At 38.1% G+C, this 19,856-nt stretch overlaps 1 long non-coding RNA gene across 1 annotated transcript; it reads right to left on the bottom strand.

The window, feature by feature from the left end:
* Positions 1 to 8,537: 8,537 nt before the first annotated feature.
* Positions 8,538 to 17,967, bottom strand: LOC306666166. Its single transcript, XR_013765222.1, has 3 exons — positions 17,853 to 17,967; positions 10,936 to 11,007; positions 8,538 to 8,801 (listed from the first exon to the last, which is right to left on the bottom strand). It is a non-coding gene; the product is annotated as an uncharacterized lncRNA (long non-coding RNA).
* Positions 17,968 to 19,856: the final 1,889 nt, after the last annotated feature.

Below are 19,856 nucleotides of genomic sequence, written 5' to 3'. Positions count from 1 at the left end.
CAAATTAGTTTTGGGCCTAAGGGAACATCAGTCTTAGATTCATCTGGACAACCCATTCGGGTACTTACGATTAGTTTAGAGGATGAGTACTGGTTGCATCAGGTCCCTGAGCCACCCAGTGATAACATGGACTATTGGCTCAGAGCCATTCCTCAATCTTGGGCAGAAACAGGGGGAACAGATCTGGCAGATCATCGCCCACCCCTCTATATTGAATTGAAACCGGGAGCTGAACCTGCCGGAGTCCGCCAATATCCAATGACAAGGGAAGCCAAACTGGGAATCACACCTCACATCAGGTGCCTGCTGGAGGCAGGAATCCTGAGACCATGTCAGTCAGCCTGGAACTCCTCCCTGTTGCCCGTCGGCAAGCCCTATTCAAATGATTACAGACCAGTACAGGACCTGAGAGAAGTTAACAAGAGAATAATGGATGTGTACCTGACGGTCCCCAACCCGTACACCCTCCTCAACTCCCTCCCTCCTAACTAACCAACAATGGTATACAGTGCTAGATCTTAAAGATGCCTTTTTCAGCCTACCATTGGCTCCCAAAAGCCAAGACATCTTTGCCTTTGAATGGAGTGACCCTGACAAGGGAATCAGTGGACAATTGACCTGGACCAGACTGCCACAAGGCTTCAAAAACTCTCCCACCATCTTTGACGAGGCACTCCATGAGGATCTTGGTGAGTTTCACACCAACCACCCTCAGATCATTCTTCTGCAGTATGTGGATGACCTCCTCATAGCTGCAGAGGACTGCAAGACTTGCATGCAGGGCACACGAGATCTACTCCAGACGTTGGGGTGTCTTGGTTACCGAGCATCAGCTAAAAAGGCACAAATCTGCAGACAGGAGGTGAGTTACTTAGGCTATATGTTAAGGGATGATCAGAGATGGCTGACAAACGCCAGAAAGGAGACAGTTCTCAAGATCCCCAGACCACAAACTGTCCGACAGGTTCGTGAATTCCTGGGGTCTGCTGGGGTCTGTAGGCTGTGGATCCCCGGGTTTGCGGAGCTAGCCAAACCCCTCTATGAGGCCACTAGAAATCAGGATCTCTCTTGGTCAGAAGAGATGGAGGCTGCCTTCACAAAAATTAAGGATGCCCTCCTTTCGAATCCAGCCCTTGGGCTCCCGGATGTGACCAAACCCTTCCATTTGTATGTGGATGAGTGGAAAGGAATAGCTAAAGGAGTTTTGACCCAATACTTGGGGACTTGGCGAAGACCAGTGGCATATCTATCAAAGAAACTAGATTGCGTGGCGGCCAGTTGGCCACCTTGCCTACGCATGATAGCGGCCGCTGCATAGTCAAAGATGCCGATAAATTATCGAAGGGACAGGAACTTTCTGTGACCACCCCCCACGCCATCAACGGGGTACTCAGACAGCTGCCTGATCGGTGGATCAGCAATGCCCACCTGACTCATTATCAGAGCTTATTGTTGAACCCTTCTAGGATTAAGTTCCAGATACCCTCGGCACTGAACCCCGCTACCCTGCTGCCAGACCCTGACCTTGACACCCCCCCTTCATGAATGCATGGAGATCTTGGCCCAAGTCCATGGGTCTCGCGTGGACTTGAAGGACCAGCCACTGGCAGACGCTGAGGACATCTGGTACACCCATGGGAGCAGCTTCGTACAGAATGGACAGAGGTATGCGGGGGCAGCAGTGGTGTCCGAGACAGAGGTGATTTGGGCTGAGCCCTTGCCAGCAGGGACTTCCGCCCAGTGTGCTGAACTAATCACCTTGACTAAAGCCCTGACTATGACAAAAGGGCGAAAGTTAACAGTCTACACAGAGCCACTATGCGTTTGCTACGGCACAAGTCCACGGGGCCATATACAAAGAGAGAGGACTACTAACAGCTGAAGGAAAAGCAATTAAAAACAAAAAGAAATCCTTGCTCTACTGGCTGCCCTATGGCTGCTTAAAAAGCTGGCCATAGCACACTGCCCTGGTCACCAAAGAGACACCACCCCGGTAGCCAGGGGCAATAATCTGGCAGACCGGATGGCTAGGCTGGTGGCTCTGCCAACAAGTCAAGCCCTCAGTGTTGCCCTAGTGGATCCTGGGCCAGCCAGCCTACCGAAAACTCCCCGATATACCAAGGAGGACTTAGAGTGGATCAGACAGCAGCCCACTACTCAATGCGTACACAGGTGGTAGAAGGCCGCGGACTGCAGCGTAATCCTCCCTGAGGACATGGGGAACAAAGTTTTAACCAGGATGCATCGGACCACACACATGGGCACCAGAAAAACGCAAGACCTGATTAGGCATGCAAAGATCTGAATCAAGGATGCCAATGCCAAAATTGAGAACTTCGCGGTGGACTGTAAGGCCTGTCAACTGACAAATGCGTCCAACACCTCTGCAAACCCAGGATCCCAATTATAAGGGAGCAAACGAGGAGTGTACTGGGAGGTAGACTTTACTGAGGTAAAGCTGGGCCGCTACGAGTGTAAGTACCTATTAGTTTTTATAGACACCTTTTCAGGATGGGCCGAAGCGTTCCCTACCAAGCACGAAACAGCTCAGATAGTGGCAACAAAAAAAAAAAAAAAAAAAAAAAAAAAACTGTTGGAGGAGATTATGCCAAGGTACGGCTTTCCCACTATGATTGGATCTGACAATGGGCCTGCCTTTGTATCCAAGGTAATACAGGGTTTAGCATCAGTTTTTGGGGATAATTGGAAATTACATTGTGCATACAGACCCCAGAGTTCAGGACAGGTAGAGAGAATGAATAGAACTCTAAAAGAGACCCTAACTAAATTGACCATGGAGACTGGCGGGGACTGGGTGGCTCTCCTTCCTTATGCCCTTTATAGGGTCCGTAACTCCCCTTATAAGCTGGGCCTGGCCCCCTTTGAAATCATGTTTGGAATACCCCGTCCCATTGTACCACAACTCCAGGCAGAATTAATAACTGAAATTAATGATCATGAACTTTTGTCTTCCCTCCTTGGTCTCCAGCAGGCCCACCAAGAAGTTTGGCCAAAGTTGAGGGCCTTATATGAGACGGGGCCCCCACCTGAACCCCATTGCTATCAACCAGGCGACTGGGTCTATGTACGGCGCCACCGGCAGGGGACTCTCAAACCTCACTGGAAGGGACCGTACGTGACCATCTTAACCACGCCAACTGCCCTCAAGGTAGATGGGCTCGCCACCTGGGTCCATTATACACACGTGAGACCAGCAGACCCATTCGCTGCCAAGGACGACTTCCTGTGAACATGGAAAGTAACCCGCCACAAGGACAACCCTCTCAAACTAAAGTTGCAACGAGCAGGAGGTCAATGATTTTTCTCCTAATCCTACTCCAAGCTCACAAAAAACGAGGGAACAGCGAGAGGGATGGTTTGAGTCATGTTTAACTCATCTCCTTGGCTAACTACCCTAGTTTCAACGCTTCTGGGCCCTTTGATTATTTTACTAATGTTGCTTACCTTCGGTCCCCATATCCTTAATAGATTGGTCAATTTCATGAAGGACCGCTTAAATACAATTCAACATATGGTGCTTAGAACTCAATATGGGCCAATACAGGAGACAGAAACTGAACTTTCAACCCAGGATCCATGATTGGCTCTCCTAAGTACAAGAGAAAGGGGGAAATGAAAAGGGGGCTAAACCGCGGCCATGACAGGCTGCATTTAGGGCATGAAAGATTTCAGGCCTAGGTAGCCGATTCTAGGAAGGCTACTAGATTAGGACTGGCCTTTGGCAAACAACCAATCGGGAGCTAACAAGCCAATGCCTAACATTCCAAACCATATATGTCAATATGTTAAGACCTGGGTACCCTAAGCCAATGGAAACATGCCAAACCTCACATGTTGGAATATCAGCCAACTGTGTACTTTGCTTTGTTCAAATTTCCTGCTCTACTGTGGAGCTCATAAAAATTCCACTGAATCGAGAGTCGGGACTCTCAGCCAGTACCTGCTGCGTCAGTGAACGCTGTGAGTCCGAGCTCGAGCTTGCAGTAAAGACCCTTTTCCTTTTGCATCGGAGACGGCTCCCTGGGGGTCTTTGGGGATTCGCGATCTGGGCACAACAATACTTCCTGTGCACCAGTTGTTGGACAAATGGGAGAGAGAGCCACATTGGAATACTTAAGTTCTATTCTCCCAAGTGTTGGGGGCTATGCCACGTGGACTACGCGAAGATGGCGCCTGGCAACCAGCCAGAAGTTGTTTTGATCACATCGCTGGTGAGGAAGTCGGTTAACGTAGACACACCCAAGTGCTTTATCATTGGCCGTAATCAAATGGGTGCACGCACACAGCGCGTGCACATGTGTTCCCGAGTGCTCCTGCTCGTGCCTGTTTGACCTTTACCGTGTTTGGACAGCTAGCTCCTCGCCTGATCCTGGCTTAACTAGCGTTGGCTCTACCCTTCACCTCCTGGAGGGAATATAAGCCGGCTCTCCTCGAGCACCCGGGTTCCGGGTTCCTGAATCATCAATAAACCCCTTCAAATTCAAGAATCTCCCTGCCCATTTGTCTCCCGTGCCAAAATGACTCCGCTGGAGGGTGTCTCCCAAGGGTGCTTAGAGTTTTACAGGGATTGTAGTGTAGTATGAGCTATGGAAAATTGTTCACTAAATGTGGAGCAGGGAATCACAAGGAATATATTGTCAATGTGAAGGTAAATTTAGAAATTTTCTAAAGCAGTTGAATTCAGGGATCCTGAAAGGTTCCATTGTCAAGAATTGTGGCATCTGAATTGTCCTCTTTTGTAAGCCAATGAGTTAGCTTTCCACAATTTCATAGATGCAGGTAAGACTCCTGAATCAGAAACCCCATAATTCATGCTTATGTATATTGTATATTATACAAAAAAAATTGGCTAAGATGATATATTTAGTGTTCTCATTATAAAAAAATGATAAAAATATAAGGTAATGCTTATGTTAAATAGCTTAACTTGGTCATTTCACAATGTATAAATATATCAAAACATCATGCTGTACATCATAATATACACATTTTTTCTTGTCAATTAGAAATAAATAGTAGAAAGGGGAAAAAAGAAAGTTAAACTAAGTTACCCAAGGTTGAGGAGTTGGTAAATGGTGAAAACCGACACCCCAACACCTGACTCTAGAGCTTCCTTTTCTATCTACTAAGTTGATTTATCACACATTATATTCTAATGATTTTTTGAAAATCGCCACTAAGTGAGTGAATAAATAGAAGGCTTCTTTTTATTAGTGCATATTGATCATATAGAATAGTGTGTTTCATTGTATCATATTCATACATGTATATAACATATTTTGATCATTTCTACCCATTACCAACCATTACTTTCCTTCTTTGTGATTTGGATACATTAATCTATTTAGATTTTTTCCCCTTATATTTAATACAGGCACATTATATTGGGAAGAATTCTTAAGTTCCTTATAATTCTCTAAATCCTTATGTTGTGAATCTACGAAAGCAAATTATTACAGTTTGAATCTGATATGTCCCACAAAAGCTCGTGTGTTGAAAGCATGGTCCCCAAGCAGCAAGGTACAGAAGTGGGGAATCTTAGGAAAAAATTGGATCATGCAGACTTTAACCTCATCAGTGGAGTAATCCATTTGATGGACTAACTCATTGATAACTATGTGGAATTCAGGGAGGAGGAACCTACTTGGAGGAAGTAGGTCATGAGGGTGGTATGTCCAACCCCCTACCTCCCATCTGCCATGAACTAAGCAATTTTCTTCTGTCACAACTTTCTGCTGTATTTCTGCTTCACCTCAGGCCCAGTGTAATGGACTGAATCCTCTGAAATAATGAATCAAAATAGATCTTTCCTTCTATAAGTTGTTCTTGTCAGGTACTTTGGACGCTGTGACAAAAGTTGACTAACAGAAATCAAGACACATGTGATCTCAAAATTTTCTGGGTGAAAGGAGTGCAATACAATTACATATATACAATAAGGACAGAGAAAGTGTGCTGCTACATGGATGGAGAGTATATATGCATCATATCTTCAAATGAGGAGGTTGGTACACTTTCAAAAAAGAGTGAAATATGGTTTCATTGAGATATGATTTTGTCCCAAATGGAGATCATTTTGGAAATACATGTGGATAATAAAATCCATGACATTTTCCTCAAGAAATATATTTGGGATCATGTGGGAGTTGAGCACACAAATCAAAAGAATGAACATGAGAATTGAATAGGCCTGAGGTTCAGCAGTTTTGAGCAAGCTACAAGTACATCTGTGGTCTGACTTTCTCTCTAGAATTAAATGGATCATCTTTATGCCATTCACTTCAGGAGAGAGCATCTTAAGAATAATTTTAGTTCTCTTTAACCAAATATTTGGTGCCTTGGAAAACTGATGGTCGTAAGCCAAAAGACCCACAAATACTACTTTCCTTATTCAAATGTCCTATTATATTAGGCAAATCACCTTATACCTCTAAATATTGATAAAAGAAAAAATGCCATCAATAATGATAGCAATAAAATACCTTAAATTTTATAGCATAAGATTAATAATAGATACTGTTATCTGTTAAGTGAGTTTGATTTTCATAGTGGATTCATTTGGATACTGAGATTTATGAAGTTTTTATAAATCATTACTATAATGATTTCTCTTTCTAGAACATAAAACAATCCTGTACTTTTTAATAACATTCTCTTAAGTTGATTTATATGGCACTGTATACTTAATAAAGATTTGTGCAATCCTAAGAAAGTATAAGCCATCTTTGTAGCCCACTGAAAAGGCAGCAATGTGACTATTAGGCAACACCAGCATCAAAATTTTTTTTGTATTAGTCAACTTTTCATCATTGTGAGCAAAAGACCTGACAAGAACTACTTAAAGGAAGAAAAGTTTATTTGGGACTCATGGTTTCAGACATCTCAGTCCATTATTTACCGACTCAATCCAATGCTCTGAGCTCAAGTTACATCGTGGCAGAAGGCATAGCAGAGAAGTTTCTCATGGCAGTTGGGAAGGAGGAAGAGAGAGAGAGAAGAGAAGAGAAGAGAAGAGAAGAGAAGAGAAGAGAAGAGAAGAGAAGAGAAGAGAAGAGAAGAGAAGAGAAGAGAAGAGAAGAGAAGAGAAGAGAAGAGAAGAGGAGTGAGAAAATCCAGGGACAAAATACATAATCCCCAAGGTATGTCCTCTTTGATCCACTTGCTCCAGCCATGCCCCATCTGCCTACAGTTACCATTCAACAATCCAATACATGGATTAATCCACTAATTAATTATTATTCATCACTAATTAGGTGATGACTCTCATAGTCTAATAATTTTATCTCCTGAATTAGCATAGGAGCTTTAGGAGAACCCCTCCAAAACATAACATTTGCTCTGGTCTCAAAAGTTCATGTAACACTGCAAAATGCACTTAGTTCATTTCCAAGAGTACATGCAGTTTTAAAAATTTCAATATTGCCAAAAAGTCCAAATGAAAAGTCTCATCTGGGATTCAAGGCAAATTCTTGGCTGTGAGTTCCTGTAGAGATCAAAAGCAAGCTGTATATGTTCAATATATAATGGCACAGAATAAACATTCCCATTCCAAAAGGGAGAAATAGGGGTATAGAATGAAGGGCATTAATTGCAACTCTTAATTCCTGGGGTCTCCACTGAAGCTTTGGCATCTTCTCACAGCTCCATGCATCACCCTTCTCATGGGATGCTTTCAGGGATTCAAAAACTGTTACATTCTGTCTGACCTCCTAGACCTTCTTTTGAAATCTTGGTGGAAGCGTCCATAATCCCTGAACTCCAGTGTACTGCTTTGCTGCATTATCAGCACTTTGTGGACAATGCCAAGATTGCATCCAGCTTGAGTAGTAGCCCAGGCCTTGGTTGCAGTGACCTCTGAGTGCCTGTATTACTGAGCATGTTGAAATGAATCCTGGGGAAACAACATCCTAGGTACCCCTGTGCAAGAAGGGTGCCCCACATAGTCTCTGAAATACTTAAATAAATTTTCACTTTTATATCCTTGAGACTGTGATGGATGTGGTCTTACTAATTCCTGAGAGGCCCTGGAAGCATCTTTCCTATTTTCTGTATGCAAATTACTTACTCTTTCTTTAGTGGAAGAATCACTTCAACAATCATATCTTCTTTTACCTGAATATTTTCTGACTAAACTTCAGGGTTTTAAAATCCTTCTCTCCTTTCTGCCCCAGTAAACTTGGCTAAAAGATACCAGCAATATCCATACCATCACCTGAATCCTATGCTGCCTTGAAATTTCCTCCATAATAATAATTAGTCTTTCACATTTAAATTTGGTCTCACTGAAAGTCTCAGGACATGGACAAAATGTAAATGTGTTCTTTGCCAGCTCTATTCCAATTACAAATAGAGTTCTCATTTCTCTCTGAAATCTCATGAACATAGTCTTTACTGTCTGCATTCCTTTCAGCATTCTGGCTTTCCAAATTCCCACCAAAATTGCCCATCAAGCTTTCCTTATAGCACTCTAAGTTTTATCTATTCTGCATCTCCGATATTTTCCATATTCATCCTGCAAATCATTTCCCAAACCTTCTGAACCACATGATCATTCATCACAGCAATGACTCCATTTTCTAGTACCAATTTCTGTGTTAGACAGCTTTTCATCACTGTTGCCAAAAGACCTGACACAAACAACTTAGCATAAGAAAAGTTTATTTTCTTTCACAGTTCCAGATACCTCAATCCGTAGTTGGCCAACTCCATAATTATGGGCCCGAAGTGGGACAGGACATGATGGCAGAAGGGCATGGTGGAGGAAAGCTGTTTCATGATAGCTGGGAAGGAGAAAAAGAGAGCATGTGAGCCAGAAACAAATTATATAATTCACAAGCCATGCACCCAGCAATCCACTTCTTTCAGTCATGACCCACCTGCTTACAGTTATCACTCAGTCATTCATTCAAATGATTAACCCATCAATCCATTTCCCACACTAATAGTGAAGCTTTTGAGAACACATCATAGCCAATCCACAACATTTTGTGGCTAAGATATTTGTCTTTTAGTTAACTCTTAGCTTATTCATCTGAAAAATGGGATCAAACTATTTGTCATATTCTTCTCTTTGGAAAATATTCTTATCGTTTTAACCTATTATTGATATTTTTACAATTACCGAAATGAGGTATTTTTAAGAAAACTATATACTTGTCAATTTTCTCTTATCTTGTATATTCTGTTTTAGGAACCCAGGTTTTTCAGTATTTATATAAACATTTAGAAATAGTAACAAGAAAAAAATTTCATTGGGGCAATCTAATTATCACCAACAACTGTAACCTGTTGCACTCAATGCTGAGACAACAATATAGAGCACTTTAACCACATGTTCCAACATTTTAAAAGCTTCTTTTATCTTTTCTTCTGACTCAAAAAGAATTTAGATTAAAAGTCTTATGTAAGATACAACTGTTTTTCCTATTGCATAGAATACATCCATCTCCAGCTAGCTTCAACACATGAATTTTGAGACTCCTCACCTCTCAAAAAACAAATTTCATCTCCTAGATATAAATATGTCAGATATGTTTTACTCTGTGGCTTCTATTTCTCTCTCTACTATACATCAATTTTAAGAGGTCATCCTTGTAGGCTATCTTACTTTTTCAACTAAATTGGCATGGTATTTCCTGTAAGAATGGTTGTTTGTGCACCAAATACAATCAATGAAAAATTCAGATCTGAGCTGAAGGTTTGTTTTATTTGAAAATCACAATTTATTTGATAATTATAATTTTAAATAGCAAGTTGTCCCAGTTCAATTACATGGTCTGAATTAGACACATATATGTAATTTGCATTGTTTCTTAAAGCAATTATTTCATGAAGTAAGAGAAATTTCTAATAAAATGGAAATCAAGCTCTATTTCATTCTTCAATTGTAAGGGATTGTCTTTGCTCCTTAACTATGACCTCTTGTTGCATCTGAGAAGAAGAACATCAAAACCTCAAAGTTTCATACAAAAGTAGAAAATATCTGAAAGATCCATATTATGAATGATGCTTGATTGTCTGAGTTTTCTAAGCTGGGGACATAACTCAGAGATGTAATGTTTGCCTAGCATGTGAAAGACCCTGGGATCCTTCCCCAGCACCATAAAGAGAGAGAAATAAAGACAGGGAAAGAGAGAGAAGAGAGAGAAAAAGAGATATATGGGGACTGGATTTCTTTGTTCATATAATAAGAAGGGGAAAGTAGAAACATTAGAAAATGAAGGAACGGTCTGTCCACAGATTGCTTCTTATAAATAATGCAAATTGCATATAAAAACATAAGAAATCTTATTTTTCTTTGTTTTAGTTAAATAAATTGTGATTTCCTTTTCTGGCAGCCTATGCATGGAAGGACCTCAATGACTTGCTTTATAGAATTTAAGAATTGCTATTCCTCCTCCTTTTCTAATAACCTTTTCAAGAGTCTGATTGTGAAAGTTTTTTTATTTGGTGTGGCTTTTCCTTTACCTCCTTACTTCCTTAAAATAAAGATTTTTGCCTTTCCTAAATAAAATAAAAAGGAAAACAGGTATTATTGATTTTTTTTTTTCAAAAGGAAACCCTAAATAATGTGTGTTCAAACATTCTTCCTCTCACATTGAAGCTTGGGAAGAATTTAGTGCTAAATAAATGCTGCCTCAAACCAAGCAAGATAAAACATAAATCATTGCATTAAAACCTCTAACAAGTCTATCTGCTTTTTGAAATGACTGGGAGATGAAAGCGAGGAGTCTCATTTAAGAAGGCCCAGCGGATCAGTTCTGCATTTATATAGCTGTTATCAAAAGCAATTCATTTGGAGATCAAATAGACTGACAGATAGGACAAGCAGGGGATCACCACTGCCTTCGGGCAGCCCAAAGCCAGGACAGCTTCCCAGCACCATCACTAATATTGGGTCTAGTCAGTGCTCACGTTTATTATACTTCCATCCTCTGCAGGCTGCACACTAACTTGTACTTCTTCCATCCATTCCTGGCCAGGCAACTGTTGGGAGAGCAGGAATAAGAATAGTGTTCTCCCAAGTATAAAATTCTTTTGTCGTACTCTGATGAACAGATCATGTTCATCTTAACTTTGGACAAGGTTGACAAAGAAGAGGAAAGAAAACAGGAAATGGGGAATATTCTCAAGGGATCAGGGGCTCCATGACCTTTTAGGATTGGCATGCTCCCCAAGTCTTGTAAAGAGTGAAGACTGTGCTCAATACCCACAGCTAACTCGCCTACAGGGTAGATGGAAGGAGGGAAACACATCAGCATGAGGGAACTTGTACAGGTGAGCATTCCCAGAGTTAACATCAGGAGATATATTATTCAATGCAGAAGCTAGGGTTTCTGATCCTCACTTAAACAGAACTTACTGAATTTTTAAAAATCTCATTTAAAGGTAACATGTTACATTGCTGAAATTCAGAATAATACAAAAACAAAATGTGAAAGGTGCAAATAATACCATCTTTCTCGGGTATCTCCTGTCAACTGGTACAAATAGCAAATATAAAAGTGAATATAAATACACCATTTATAATGCAGTGTGCTTCCTCATTCTTCTGGTTTTACATGATGTAGAATCCCACCAGTTGTATAGTTATATATGTACATAGGGTAACAATGTCTGATTAATTCTACTGTCCTTCCTGCCCCTCTGCCCCTTCCCTCCCTTCCCTTCACTCACCTCTACCTAAAGTAACTCTATTTTTCCTCAGCCTCCCATTATATACCTGTATCAAAATGTATTCTACTGTCATGTATAACTAATTAAAAGAAATAAAAAAATTATTTTTTAAGAAAGTAGGAAACCAGATTGAACAAACACAAACTCCAACACATGACAAGTCAATGCAAAGGAATGAATATTGAAAGTTTAGAGTTGTATAAAATAGACATCCTGAACAAGTTCATGACAGGATAAATAAATAAGAACCAGAAAGATATAGACTGAAGTTTAGAATTTAGTATTTGGTATATAAATTTATATAATGTAAGGGGAAGAAAAGAAACAAAGTTATAATTGACTCTAAGATGATGAATTTTAAAAAAGAAAAGCCAAATAATACAATAAAGAAATAAGTAATAATTATGGTTCCTGATGTAAATAGATTAAAATTTTTGTGATATATCCAACTCATTGGTAAATGTCTCGAGATTAAAACTGAGTGAAAAAATTCAGTGAGTAATTATTTCTGCCACACACTCAGGCCATTTTACCTGTGTCTTATTACCTTCACAAATACTATCATTTTATATAGTATAATCTCCATTTTCAAGATAAAAGTACTTATTTAGAAAGGGTACAGAGATGCTTAATAGTAATAAAGGATTTAAGACCACAGGGAAAAAACTGATATAAATATGCACAAATTTAGGTGATATCATTATTGATTTTCATGCTACATGTATGACTTATTATTAAAAATAATACCACTATTATATGAAAGCATAATTTTTAATGAATACATCTTTAATTATATGAATAGACCAAATTGATTTAATCATTCCTGTCCATTGCAACTAGTTACAACTAGTAAGTAACTATGCTCTTCCAGGCACAGCTAGAAGTTCACTCAATATATTATAGACTCAAAATTTTCCCCAATCCCTATTATCTACTTTGTCCACAAATAAGCACAAGACTACCAAAAATAAAGACTAGATTTTCCAGCTCTCTTGAAGCTAGGTACACACCTGTGACTAAGTTCTACCAATGGTATATAAATTTATATGCAACATGAGCAGCTGCAAGGAATTTTCCTTAGAGAGAACTGGTGCATATGATGTTAGCCCCATGATCAAGGTCTCTCCCTCCATTTATTCTCCCAAAGCAAAGATACTGCCATTGTAAAACTTAGAATTATGCTTGTGGGATGTAGGTGTTGTGAGTAAAACATGAATATTATCTAGAATATTTATTTATTAATGTATAAGGAATTACTACATTAAAGTGACCAGCTCATCTTGATTTGTCAAGAACTTTTGGGGGTTTTCTGAGTTTAATTATGGAAATTCCGTGTGCTAGTAAACCTTCAAATCTCAGTAAATCAGGACAGGTAGCCTAAATACAAATGTGCTCCCAGAAAAAGTCAATTCAAAAATATTTTGATTCACTTAGAATGAGCAAATTAAAAATAGGTTAAGCATTGATCCTTTCTGGAAAAGATTGCAAAAGAACAGAGGAAAAAAAGCAAAAATAGACAAACATTATTATGTCTAACTAAAAATTTTCACAACAGCATTGGAGATAATCAATAGAACAAAGAGTCAGCCTATACAATTGGAGAAATCATTTGCAAACTTTTATCTGATAAGGGACTACTATCCATAATAAGGAACTCAAAAGACTCAATTGCAAAACAAATCATAATGTAATTAATAATGGGCAAATTACATAGATATTATTTTAAAGTAGATATACAAGTGGCAAAAAAATGTGAAAGTACACTCAATATCACTAATCATCAGGAATATGCAAATCGAACACAAGATATCATCTTGCCCAACTAGAATGGTTATAACCAAAGAGAAAAAATAAATGCTGGCAAGGAGATGAAGAAAGAGGAACTTTTCTACACTGTTCAACGAATGTAAATTAGTACAGTTTTTAAGAAAAACAATATGGAGATTTCCTTAAAAATCTAAAAATGTAAGTACTTATGATTCATATATCCACAGAAAATTAAGTCAGCATATCAAAGAGATAAATCCATTCATAAACTCACTCTCATGTTCATTGCAGCAGTATTCCCAATAGCCAAAACAAGGTATAGAGTCAATTCAAGATGTTCATCAACAGGTACACAATGGGATATTTTTAGTCATATTAAAAAAATAGTCATGCCATTTGTAACAACATGGATGGAACTAGAGGACATTATGTTAAGTGAAATAAGCCAGGCGTAGAAAAGAAAATACCATATATTCTCACTCATACATAGAAGCTAAAATCATTGAGTTTAGAAAACTAGAATGTAGATAGTGGTCACTATGGGCTAGGAATAGAAGGAGAAAAGAGATGTAAAGGGAAGTTTTATATTGAGTTCTAAAATAGAGGTGTGTAAGAGGAGTAAGGGCTAAGGTTCTACGGTACAGCAAGGTGACAATGGTTCACAATGAAATATTGTATATTGTATGAAGAACTAGAAAAACTATTTATGGATTCTCAACACAAAGAAGTAATAAATGTTTAAGAAGAGGGAACTACTAATTTGATCATTGCACATTGTAGACATGGATCAAATTAACACATTTTACCCATACATATGTAGAAGTATTTTGCATTAATTAAAATCAATAAATAAAAGAGGGAGATGCTTAATGCAGAAATGAAAAATAGACTTAAGGGGAATAATACGGTAAATGAAATATGCTCAGACTTTCTCACATGGATGTTGCATAATTTGAATGTTAAAATTCCTATTGATAACCTATGATGGTTTGTTTAATATTTTAATTATGCAAAAGTGCTTCCTCTTGAAAAATAACTGCTAAGAACTAGAAAAATTGTGCTAAAATTCATTTGGACAAATAAGAGACCCAGAAGAGACAAAGCAGTCCTGAGCAAGAAGAGCAATTTTGGAGGCATCACAATCTCAAATTACTCAATCTAGAGTAATACTATAGAGCTATAGTAACAAAAACATCATGCTATTAAGAAAAAAAGCACACATGAAGACCAGTGGAATAGAATAAAGGACACAGAGATAAATTCACATAGATACAGTCGTCTAATATTCAACAAAGTTGCCAAAAACATACACTGGAGAAAAGACAGACTCTAACAAATGATACTGAGAAAAGTGGATATCTATATGTGAAAGAATGAAACTTGATCCCTATCTCTCATTCTGTACAAAAGCCAACTCAAAGTGGAACAAAGATCTAGAAATTAGACCAGAAACTCAGCAACTACTAGAAGATAATATATACTCAACACCAACATACTGACACAGGTACCAACTTGCTTTCCAACAAGACCCCTATCCTAAAATGCAAGAAATAAAACCAAAAATCAATAACTTCTATTGCATCAAATTAAAATACTTCTACACAATTAAGAAAACCATTAAGAGTATAAAAATGCATCCTACAGAATGGGAAAATATCTTTACCACCTGCCTTTTGGATAAGGGAGAAGTATCCAAAATATATAAAGAACTCAAAAACTTAACACCAAAAAAAAGGTCAATTAATAAACGGGCAAAAGAACTAGAGATTCTTCTCAAAAAAAGCAATACGAATAGTAATAGAAAACATGAAAAAATATTCAACATCTCTAGCAATCTGGGAAAAGCAAATCAAAACTACATTGAGGGACTGGGGTTGTGGCTCAGTGATAGAGCACTCACCTAGGTATTGTGTCCATCGACTAAAAATATTAATACTGCATTGAGATTTCATCTCACTCCACTCAGAATGTCAATTATCAAGAATACAAACAATAATAAATGTTGATGAGGATGTGGGGGAAAATGTACACTCATACATTGTTGATAGGAGTAAAAATTATTGCAACCACTCTGGAAAGCAGTATGGAGATTTCTCAAAAAACTAGGAATGGAACCACCATATGACCCAGCTATCCGACTCCTGAGTGTATATCTCAAAGATGTAAAATCAGGATACTATAGGGTATATGGATGCAGTCACATCAAGTCACAAAAAACAAGCTATGGAACTAGCCTAAGGTGCCTGTCAATGATAAATGGATAAAGAAAATGTACTTTATGTACAAATTCAACCATAAAGAAGAATGAAATTATGGCATTTGCTGGTGAATGATGGAACAAAAGAACATCATGCTAAATGAAATAAGCCAGACTCAGAAAATCAAGGGTCAAATGTTTTCTCTCATATGACAAAGCTAGACAAAAGTAAGGGGAAGAAAAAGACAAAAGAAAATGGGGAGGGGGTAGGAATTCCATGAAATAGAAGAGAGATCAGTGCAGTAAAGGAAGTGTAATGAGGGGAAAGAAGGAAGCATGGGAAAAGGGAAAAACTTTGGAATGCATCTAATTGAAGTTTCCTATGAACATATATGAATAAACCAACTAAATTTCACCTTTATGTATATACATAGTGCACTAATTAAAAACATACAAATAAATAGAAGAAAGATCGCTAGAGGAAATGGAACAGGACCAGGGGTGAGGGGAAGAAAAGAGGAGGTACTGGGGACTGAATTGGAGTAAATTATATCTCATGCTTTTATAATTATTTCAAAATGAACTCCAATGTAATGCATCTCAATAACAAATAAAACACACTGCTAAATTTTAACTTAATGGAAGCGTCCATATTATCTTCATATTTCTAGCAAAATATCTTTGAAGTGACTATTTTTAATAATATTTCAAATTTTCCCAAATAAAATAGATTAAATTACTTTCTTTTCAAACAAACAGTAGTATTCATTTAGATTTTAATTTAAATTAATATAGTGAAACATGGGTAAATAGAGTGTGTGTTTTAAATTATACTGGTATTTTAAATGCTTAACTTAATTTTTGGTTAAATTTTATTTTTAAATCAATGTGCAATTAAAATGTGCTGCTTTCTTTGAAGTTAATCGTGTTTTAAAGCCCCAAATTTAGATCTTTCTCTATGCACAGACACCACCTGTCAAACCACAAACAAGTCAACAATTGTACATGTACATCTAAAATGAAGCATTTCTATTTCTAATACTATTTCGAGTCAGTGTATCAGATTTAAGATCTTTATTATTTCTGAGTCAGGACAGCATGTGGATAAATGTCCTAATGTTCCAGCTTTCAAAAACTGTTACCATTTGTTCTATGGATATGCATCCCTGCACAGCTACCAGACAAGACTGCACAAGACACAGCTAAATACAATTCCACTTCCCATTCCCTTTTCTCTCTCCTTTGCCCCCAAATCTTTCCTCTTCTCTTTTCTGCTCCCTCCTTCAAATGTTCATTTTGAAGATATACTTTTCACCAGGATTAATACAGGGTTTGCATTTAAAATTTTCATTTACTAAACAGGAAAATATTTTACTAGAAGGGAATGGTATTAAGGAGAAATGATTTTCCGTGTGCCCTGAGGCCCAGCATAGACAGGATTTGATTTGCTATGTTCGGCTGGAATCTGGATTGATACGCAGAGATGAGAGGGGGTGTTTAATAAAATTTACATTTCATTTTCTCACTTGACACCAGTCTCCTGTCACTCATGGAGCAGATGGGAATGCTGCAAATAACTTTTGTCAGAATCTAGTTGGGGAAACAGACTGAGAAATGAGAAGTCAGAGAGGAGGAAAAAGAAGAGGCAATAATTTAGCTTGTTTTTGTCTTGTGAGTTCAGCGATGGAGACAAAACCACTGAGGCTAGAGGACCTGATAGTTGGCTCTCTTCACAATGGAAGGAGCTGGTGTGCCAGTGGGAAACCTGGTGAAGCCCTGGGAAGTGATACCATCCAGCTGCTCACAGGGAGGGGAATCTGTGGATTTAATGGGGGAGTTTAAGCCTATGGGGGCCTAAAAGTGACTCATGCAGCCAAAAAAGAAATCAAGAGACAGGAGCAGAGACAGTAGGAGAGGACCAACTCCCTTCTTTCAGTGAAACCACTGTATTTATATTAGTTTTCTATGATCACAAATGGTGCCTTAAATCAACACCCATTTATTCAATCATTATTCTTTAAGTAAGAAAACTTATAAGTAAAACTGGATTTTCTCCTTAGGGTCCACAAGGTTGAAATCAAGATGAGAGCCAGGCTGGGCTTTTATCTGGAGCTTCTGGGGAAGAGTTGGCTATCACACACATTCAGGCTGTTGGCAGAACTATTTTCCTTGCATAGACAGAACTGCAGACCTTGGGTTCATAGTGATTGTCTTCTGGGTACCTCTCAACTCCCAGAGGCCATGTGTATCCTTTGCCAGGTGAACTCCTTCATCTTTAAAGCAGCAGTGATGCACAGAATCCTTTCTACTTTGGGAATAACTCTAACTTCTCCTCTACCACCCATAAGAGAATACAGTTAGAGAAATGGTGAAGTCAAAGTGAAGTCCTCTGGGACACAGCATCTTAGACAAAAATGCATATTGACTAGATCTGAAAGCACTATTGGCTGAAGTGCCATTTATCTTTGACCCAAGTTTCATTTGACCTATGTGGACAAGAAAGAATTTAGAGATTATTTACCCCATGATCTTCTGGTATATAAATTAGACTAGAAAAGGAGAATTTAACCATGCCTTAAATTTTTAAGTAGAGGGGGATGCTGAAATATTTATATTTACTGACAATTTTTCCAAACCATCAGAATTTTTTCCTAATGCGTTATCTCTTCTATTACAGGGAGTATCCTTCTACCTGTCCCAGTGTAAGTTGAAACCACTTCTACCACCTTTTAAATATGATCTCAAGTGTTTAAAATGGTTATTAATTATTCATTCAGTCTTTTACTTCCTGTATTCAAGAGCAATAATTCATTCATTGAAGCATACATGAACCAGGATGAGGAATTCTTCTAGTCATACATACAAAGTTTCCCCTACCTGAAATGGCCCCTATGTATTTAAATCCTACCCATTCTCTTACATACTTCTTAAGTTCCCCTTCACTATGAAGACTTCCTCCCTTCCCTTATTAAATATCATTACCCTTTCTTTGCAATTAGGATTTCCTAATATACAAAAGATTAAACAATACAGAGGATCTCTTAGAGAAATTGTATGTATTTGTAGAAAATTATCAAAGTGCTTAAGTTAAAATAGCAGAAAAAAATATACTAGGGATTTTCCATCATCCCTAGACAGGTAAAAAAGAAAACTCACTTTGTTTTCTGATCTCTCTTATAAGGCACTAAAGTCAGAAAATACTGTGGAATGTTTCCATAATTTTGCAAAGTAAAGATTGTAGTCAAAATATTCTATATGAAGCCAAATAGATTTTGTGCGTGGAAGCGACTTTCCATGACAAAAGAGCATCAGAAAACATACAGCCCTCATGCCTTCCTTGCAAAAATTACTAGATGTACTTCAACATATTCAGATAAAATGAAGGTAATGACTCGTACATGGATAAAAGGTCCATGAGATAAAAGTTCATCTCTGAACATAGAAGCAAATTGAGCATAAAGATACATCTAAATAGTTTTTAAGCATTTGCTTCTAACATAAAATGCAAACAATAACAACATGTTGAAAGAAGAAATATGTTAAAGATTAATTTAGCATCACTGTTAATAAAATCTGCTGTTAAAATTATTGCTCCTACTTGTCAATAAGAAATTAGATGCATAAGACAGAATTGAGGCAGGAGTATAAAAGTATATCTAAAAATTATATTAAGTTTATGTATTAGAAACAATAATAGTATGCATTCCAAGTTGGCCAATCTTTTAAACAATAGAAAGGATAGAAACTAATAGCCTGTTCCCATATAGAAAATGTGAGTGTGCATTGAAGGAGTTATTCTAGTTAATTCAGACTGCTTTAACAGAATACCACAGCCTGGGAGGTTTAACAACAAACATTTATTTCTCACAGTTTTGAAGGCTGGATCGCCCAATAACTAGGTGGCAGCAGATTCAGTTCTTGGTGAGGTCTCTTCTTCAGGCTTGTAGATGGCCAGCTTCTTATTGTGCCTTCACATGGTCAGGAGTGAAGGGAAGATAGAGAGACCTCACAAGTCTTCCTCTTTTATAAGGGAATTAATCTCATCATGAATGCCCAGCCTCCTAACCTAATCTAATCCTAATTACCTTTTAAATGTCTTACCCCCAAACACCATCATATTAAAAATTAGGATTGCAACAGGAATTTGGGGAGGGCAGAAACATGCACTCCATAGCAGGATTGAGTACTTCCACTC

The sequence above is a fragment of the Sciurus vulgaris genome (assembly GCF_902686455.1).
Source record: "Sciurus vulgaris genome assembly, chromosome: 7".
Lineage (NCBI taxonomy): Eukaryota > Metazoa > Chordata > Mammalia > Rodentia > Sciuridae > Sciurus > Sciurus vulgaris.
This window is presented reverse-complemented; position numbering and strand designations above follow the sequence as displayed.